Source organism: Ptychodera flava, chromosome 14, assembly GCF_041260155.1.
Source record: "Ptychodera flava strain L36383 chromosome 14, AS_Pfla_20210202, whole genome shotgun sequence".
Taxonomy (NCBI): Eukaryota; Metazoa; Hemichordata; class Enteropneusta; family Ptychoderidae; genus Ptychodera; species Ptychodera flava.
In genome coordinates, this window is record NC_091941.1 from 25,745,961 (window position 1) to 25,753,920 (window position 7,960).

Here is a 7,960-nt window from a genome sequence, read left to right on the forward strand (position 1 = left end):
GCCGACGTATCGATGTTTTGTTCTTTATGTTGTTGTTTGCGACTTCGTGGTTTGTTTACAACAACACCTCATACTACTGTGGGAAAATGCGATTGTCTCACGCTTGCTTAAAAATGGGCAAAAACAGTTACGAGACATTATCGTCGGTACTGGTTACGTACACTTCCTACACTTTTTCGGAGAAAACGCAAACAACAAAATCAGAAAATGCCGATACTAGCTGTAGCTTTTGACAGAATTTATGTTATTTTTGTTCTAGAAAATGAAGCTATTTTCTTGTTCTTTTCCTTACAGTATGTTGAAACACAACACAATGTATCGAATTAAAATGCAACAATCTTGTTTGCAAAAGAATTCTAGTCCGGACTGGAATTCTTTGTCAACAATTACATTATGACATCACGCACAGACAGACTGTGCTGATATATTGAACATATTATAGTTTCAATGTGGTTTTTTTGAGAATAAAAACAAGAAACGATGTGTTTAGACACAACAAAGGTACAGTGTACTACTGGTAAATGCGCTCCTCTTGAAGTTCAACCGATGACGCCTCCAACACCTGGTAGTAGACATATCCAAACATGCATTCGTTGCCATCTGACTCACACTTAAAGCCACACTCAAAATACTTGAGTCGGAAGAAGCAGAAACTTATACGTGTAAAGCAAAAAATCATTTCCTACCAGTGATATTACATGATTGCCATTTTCTGGAAAATAATTTGTTGACTTTACATTTAGCATATGTTGTTTCACCAAATATTCGCACGTGCATAAAGTACACTGAAAAAGAAAAAGAAATCAAACCGTAGACAGTATATAATTCTCTAACAATGTCTTGATTGTCAAGTTTTCATGTAGCCTATATTAGTGAAAATAGACGTCTCATCTATGACGCATCAAATCAAACTTGCTTTAAAATACAGAGATTTAGCTAGTTTTTTATATTGGAAAAATATTCTTCATAGTTTCCTCATACCCTACATAATGTATAATGAATCAACATTTCAGTGAAATTCCACAATCAAATTTCTTGTCCAGTCTAAATGTATGTAATCACAAAGTCCAAAAATCTTACAAGCACTTCATATAACATCATAATTTCGAAAACTTAAGCTATTTTCCCAGCATTCAAACTGTTATAATAGTAATATCGTGAAATGACACAAATTTCTCTTGGTCAATTACTTGAAAGTGATCTTCGTTCGCATCCGGCTTTATATAATTTGTGGTCAATTCTGTTGTTTTTTTTTGGTATAACTCTATACAAACCTTCGTCAAATTTGACCCCAATCATTGATTTGTGAAATTTGACCCCCCCCTAAAAACAGTTTTGTACAAGTTAACCCCCTCCCGATTTCCACCGACCCCCTCCCCGTGAAAAAACGAATGTCCCCTTATTAAATTTTACTAGCCCTTAAACGATGCATTCAGGCGCCCATCATGAGACATTTTGTTGCTACATAATATTCAAGCCATGGTTTATATGTAATGAGGCTGAGCAGTAAAGCAATCAAGGTCACACAACAACTTTGGCTAAGTAGAAGAAGAAGAAGAAGATTTTGATTTTTCAACTAGAATTAAACTCCTGTACAGAAAAGTACATATCAAACCATTTCAATTTTTGAGACGAAAAGCATAATTGAAATCAGACAAATGCTTAATAGCAAATGACTATCAATTACTGAAAAAACTAAGCAAAGTTTGGCACTATAAAAAACAGCAAAAACTTCAAAATGGCTATAATACACTGAAGCCGAAGGAGATAAACGGAGATAACTGGTGAAAAGGCAAACAGTTAGCTACATCACAGCAACATGAGGAAAGATACCAATTAAATCTGAAAAAAAAACCACAATTTTGTCATTGACATAAGGAAAGATCCGAAATGCATGAAATATCTCCATTGAATAGGAGAAAGCAAAAAAAACTTCCGAAACAAGAAAAGAGCGACAGAAATTTGCAAAGAAATAGAACAAGAAGAAGGAGGAGGAGGAGGAGGAGGAGAGGAAGAAGAAAATTGAACCCCAGTAAAACGATAGAGGTCCAAGCTCCAGTGGGCTTGGGCCCCTAATGAAAGAGTATCGCAGTAGTTGACTGAGGACAGAATGAATAAAATCAACCTGTTAGCTTTGTTTGAACAAAATGACATAACAGTGTCACACAAGAAAGACAAATTAAAATGTGGCTAGGTTCTTGTGTTCCTTCATGGTCAAAGCTGTTGGGATACTCATCCCAGGTTCAAGTAACTTATCTTTAATGTACTTGATCAAAGAAATAACGGGAAAGGGTTTGATATGCATTGAAAATGTTCTTTTTTTTCTCGCCTCAGCCAAGCAAAACAAAGTACATTTAAATCTACAAGTTGCACCACTTAGGTCGAGCCACGGTCCCTCCACAAGTGGTCGAGCACACCGTTTTGTGGTGTCGTGGCACTGACACTGCGCCGGGAGGTTAAAAAAAATAATTCAACAAAGTTCCTTGATATTAGCAAATTTTGTTCTTTGTTCTACCTTACCGGACACATGCATATGATTAAAAAGCACGCCAAACGTTCTCGATCTGCTCAGGTTTGTTGACATAGACAGCGAAATATATTATTAAGTGTATAAGTTCCCCAGCCTGAGAGACTTCTTTTCCGGAAATGACGACAGGCATTTTACACCTTCGACAGGTGGACTGACTTGCTTTCACGTTAATCTTTTAACAACGGTCCCTGACATTGGCGTGGTGCAGGTGTGATATTGGCAATCGGTTTCAAGGAAAAAATATGCAAACAGGAAACGAAATGTAAAAATATCCAAGATTAACACCGACGGAAAATGTAGAAATAATAATTACGCGTAGGCCTGGGCAACATGACAAACTGTTTTATTCTACAATCAACAAGAATGCTGAACGTTAGGGCCTAATTACTCTGTGTTTTGTTCCCATTATCCTTAATCGTAAGACCCTTTCCCATTTGTTGATCTATTTATTTGTGTATTACACCGTGACAGAATTCAAGCAGTGTTATATGCATAGAGAAGACAAACTAAAGACATTCAGTTGCTCTATAGGCCTATAGGCTAACGCTCACTTTGAAAAACTCATAGGCCTACTGCTTTACTAAGATTAGTAGGCCTAAAGTTTGTACGATCTAGAAGTCAAATTGTAACAAGGGCTCTGCAAAAACAAAACAAAACCAAACCAAACAAACACCAAAGGGTGAACAAAAATGATCTTATGAACAAGAAACACTGGTTGAGCGTTGGAGGGGCTTCTCTTTCAGTCAAGAACTGATAATCTAAATCTCGATTAGCAGTAACTTTAAGCTTAATTTTGATTTGTTTTCCTTTAATTTTGTTATGTTTGTAAAGGTCAGTTTTTCTTCCTGCTCCCCAAAACGTGTCAAATTGCAAATAGACGACACAGCCTGTAGAAATGCGATGTACACGTCATGGAATGTTGTGTAAGCAAAACTAATACTTTGTATTTCAAAGTATTCATGCTTGGGGCGAGGGAGAAAAGGAAGGAAAAATTATTGAAAGGATAAGAGAAAAACACAGATTGGTTAGCCTCAACGCTTGCGGCCTCGATAAAAGGCCCTCTAACGACAGATGTTGACCTTTATTTCGTTTCTTAAAGAATGCTGCAGTACACCCAGATCTGATGCAATCTTCGCGATCGATGATGTTATGATGTTGCTTTCTGTATAAAAATAAATTCCCTAATTGTATTAGGCTAAAGCGTTGAATCGGTCATTGGATACAGGGATTTTACTTTGATGATAAAATATTCCAAGTAAGATGAAAGGCTAGTAAATTTTGATGGTTTACCTGTCGAGATAGCTATACTTCAATATTCACGCGTGATGTCACGAATAAACGACTCGTATTCAATCATTCATCTGTCACAATACCAATGAAATTTGGAAGTGATAAGTTCCTAATGACATTTGTAACATGAAGCATAATTTGTCGACAGTCCTTACAATTCATTCAGCTTTACACACAGACATAAAGAGACAGTATCTTTTCCATTAGCAAACTTTGATGATTATCTTCAGTGACTTATCCATGTTTTTTTAATATCCCAAGAAGGTAAACTACCATTTGAACGGCCACCACTTTCCCGTACTTTAACAAAACGTAGGCCTTCAAGTTGCTGCTCTGCTTGTCTTTCTCAAGTTGATTGTCTAGCCTTGGAACTGTCTACTTCCGTGGCCCTTTGATGAATTAATATGATTAGGAGGTCCTTTCCTCATTTCCCAAATTGAAAAACAAGGCCCTTCCCTACTCAAAATATAAAATTTGGAATCTGTTATATTGAGTGCATCCGCATCAACCTTGAAAAATTATTTTCGGGTAAGAATGTATCGTAACCATACATATGGAGAGAGAGAGAGAGAGAGAGAGAGAGAGAGAGAGAGAGAGAGAGAGAGAGAGAGAGAGAGAGAGAGAGAGGGAGAGAGAGAGAGAGACGAGAGAGAGAGAGGGAGACAGACAGACAGACAGACAGACAGACAGACAGACAGAGACAGAGACAGACGTAGAGACAGACACAGAGACAGGGAGACGTACAGAGAGAGCTCAAAATGACTTACCAAGTATAGATGGAGCTAATTTTAAGAAATAAGAAATTTACTCTCGAATCTTATTAGCTTAACTTGGCCAAAAGAGACGTACCGTAAAAACATTAAACGTTCACTTGTATTTCACTACAGTAACTTTCGCTGATAGATGAAGTCGCTAAATTAAAATTCAGGTGAAAATGTAAAATAAATATAGATTTTATTGCTTTACTGGTAAATCAGTAAATTTACATCCCAGCGAAAGTGTCTTTTCCCAGCGAAAATTAATGATTTTACAGTATACTTATTGGTAGCATAATCACGACTGTATGTGACTTTGTCATACATTTGTGCTATCACAATGAACAAGTCTGATAGACTGATGGGATGTAATGTATGTACTTTTATACATTACCATTATTGTTTCAGCCACTTATAAATTTCGCTTGTAAAAGGCAAAATAAAATGAAAAAAAATTTGACATTGCCACAAAATCACAAATCATTTAAATTAAACTTTTCTAAAGCAATGAACATGACTTCCCTTCACTTGTTGATAAAACACTCAATGGATCCTCGTAAAAATTGTTTTCCCAAGTACTACATGTACAACCAACCCATTGAAAATTTGCGTTCGTCTTAAAATTACAAAATAAGATATAATTCTCCACCGACTCCTCTGGTACAACTTCCCTCAACGATCAGTTTACTTACTCCGACAGGTGTCGTGAACCGTGAAATGGGTCGCAGGTGACCTTATTCAGCGGTGGCGCTCTTCTGCTGTTTTGCCACATCTATTCTGAGATGGAATGTGAAACTAATTTAGTTTACTCCTCTCAGAATATCCGAAAGAAATTCTCTGCAAGGCAGGCCACCGGCTGATGCTCTGACTTGCAATACTAGATTGTTAAGTTGTTTCTGATATTATAGATTATGTGACAAATACGATAGAATGGCCGGCAGTCATTATCGCCACATTCTGCTCTCAGTCACATGCAACAAGTCGCGCACGTACAACCCACCGACGGTGTGGTACTTGTGATAGGATATGTAGATTCTCACGAATTCTGACGACTATGGTGTCTAGTTATAATAATATTTTGATTAACTCTTGATTGTTTGTTTCTGGTATTATAGATAATTTGAAAAATACAATAGATGGCCCGAAGTCGTTATCGCCCTAGTATACTCTGAGTCACATATAACACGTCGAGCACGTACAACTGGGTGCGGTACGCGTACGCGACCGGTACTGGGGATGAGATATATAGATCAGTTATGTCCACTATATTTGTACCATTATGGTGATGCAATGATCCTTGACAGGAAGATCGGGGTTTTATTCAAGGTAGAATTCGCCTCGGGGACAGATATTTCGACTTTCAAATATTTCCAATACATTTTGGTCTACCTCTTGCATGGGCTCGATGTCAAGCTCGTGAAGTAAATAAAGTTTCCACCGTCTTATTTTTGTGAAACTTTTAAAAATTTATTTTTCATCATAGGGATAGTGGCCCGTGCGAATTTCTAATATTTGTAAATTTAACGTAATCCGTTTCCGTACGGAAAGCAGTTTGCACGGTGACCCCCGATTTTTATACTTATTTGGTAAGAGATTGGTTGAAAGTTTCCTTATTAAAGGAAAGGTTTGGCAAAAGTTTATATCTTTTCATTTTCGATGTGCGAACTAATAAGCTATGATGCAGAAAAAACACACATCTACCTTATGAATTCTACACTAACTCGCATCATTAGCCTAGTAAAGGAAGTCGTCATTTGATACGGCCAGGGGGGAGCGGAGGACTTCGAGGGGGAGGGGGTTCAGAAAATATGAGAAATTCAAAGGGGTTACCTAAACAATAGCAACTGAAACGGGGGGGGGGGGTTAACAAAACACATAGGCAATGTTTATAATCAAGTTTGATAAAAGATATCTGAAATATATACCTTGATTTTGCTACTTTAGTGTAAATATGATTTAATGAATTCTACTGATATAAAAAATGTTTCATATTATATACCGTAATACTAATACTTTTAAGCAGGACCCATGAAAGCCTGAAGTCAGCTTCCAAAACGCATTTACAAATCTCCACACCAATCTCGACATTTTCCATAATTTAGCTTTTCGTGTATTTTCTTTCTCTCTCAGCTCTTTTCTGTTGACGGAATTAGAAAGGTGTTGCGTTCACGGTTAACGTTGTACATTGAAATACCCATTAAGATAATCTGTTTTAGATTACATGTAAAGCTGCTAAACAACCTGCAATAATAAGAACACTCCCATATAGATGGACATATATGATAGATGTAAGTATACATATTCAACATATCACATCTCTTTACTAGACCACAGGGGACTCGAACTTGTTGTTTATTTGTGTGTTTGTGTTTGTGTTTGTTTGTTTATTTGTTATATTTGTTGTATTTTTAATAAAATAACAGCCAAAAGCTGTTTTGTTAATATTTGTCAATAAAGAGCAGTTTATTTATTTGTTTGTTTATATATTTGTTTGTTTGTTTGTTGATACGTATTTTCGATGGTTAGGGTTAGGGTTAGGCTTAAGTTAGGGTTAGGTTTACCCTAAACCCTAACCCTAACCCTAACTTAAGCCTAACCCTAACCCTAACCATCGAAAATACGTATCAACAAACAAACAAACAAATATATAAACAAACAAACAAATAAACTGCTCTTTATTGACAAATATTAACAAAACAGCTTTTGGCTGTTATTTTATTAAAAATACAACAAATATAACAAATAAACAAACACAAACACATACACACAAACAAACAAACAGACACAAATAAACAACAAGTTCGAGTGCCCTGTGACTAGACCCTCAACGTAGGGTTAAACAATTTGGCTGCCTAAAATACTAATTCCGTCATGTCACTTGTCCCCGTCAATCAAAAATAAATAAATAAATGAATGAATAAAATTGCGTAACATATGCTATAGTTGATGATTGAATTACAAGTCCGGATTGAAAATCATTTGTCATACGGCACAGGCTGTATCTGCTGTATTCACAGGATGAATACCGGACTGTTCAACATGACAGGGTGTAAACAGTGTAAAACAAGAGATTGGAGTTGATATGCTTAAAAAGAGAAAAAATACTGTAAAAAAATATCAAACTTTTAGTTTAATAATGTTAGCCTTATAATAATGGGGCGGGGATTTGAACATTTTTTATCCCGAAGAGCGGTTGGATTTGAATTGTTTTTAGGGGTATCAAAAACCAATTAAGATTTCAATCGCTACTCCTCCAGGCCCGCCCAAACCCTCCCCCCAATATTTGCGAATTATTATTATTTATTTCAGACTGGGTTGTCCATATACAGAAAAGAAATTTAGTAAATGAAAATGAATACAAAACTCAGACGTTTGGAAAAAAAAA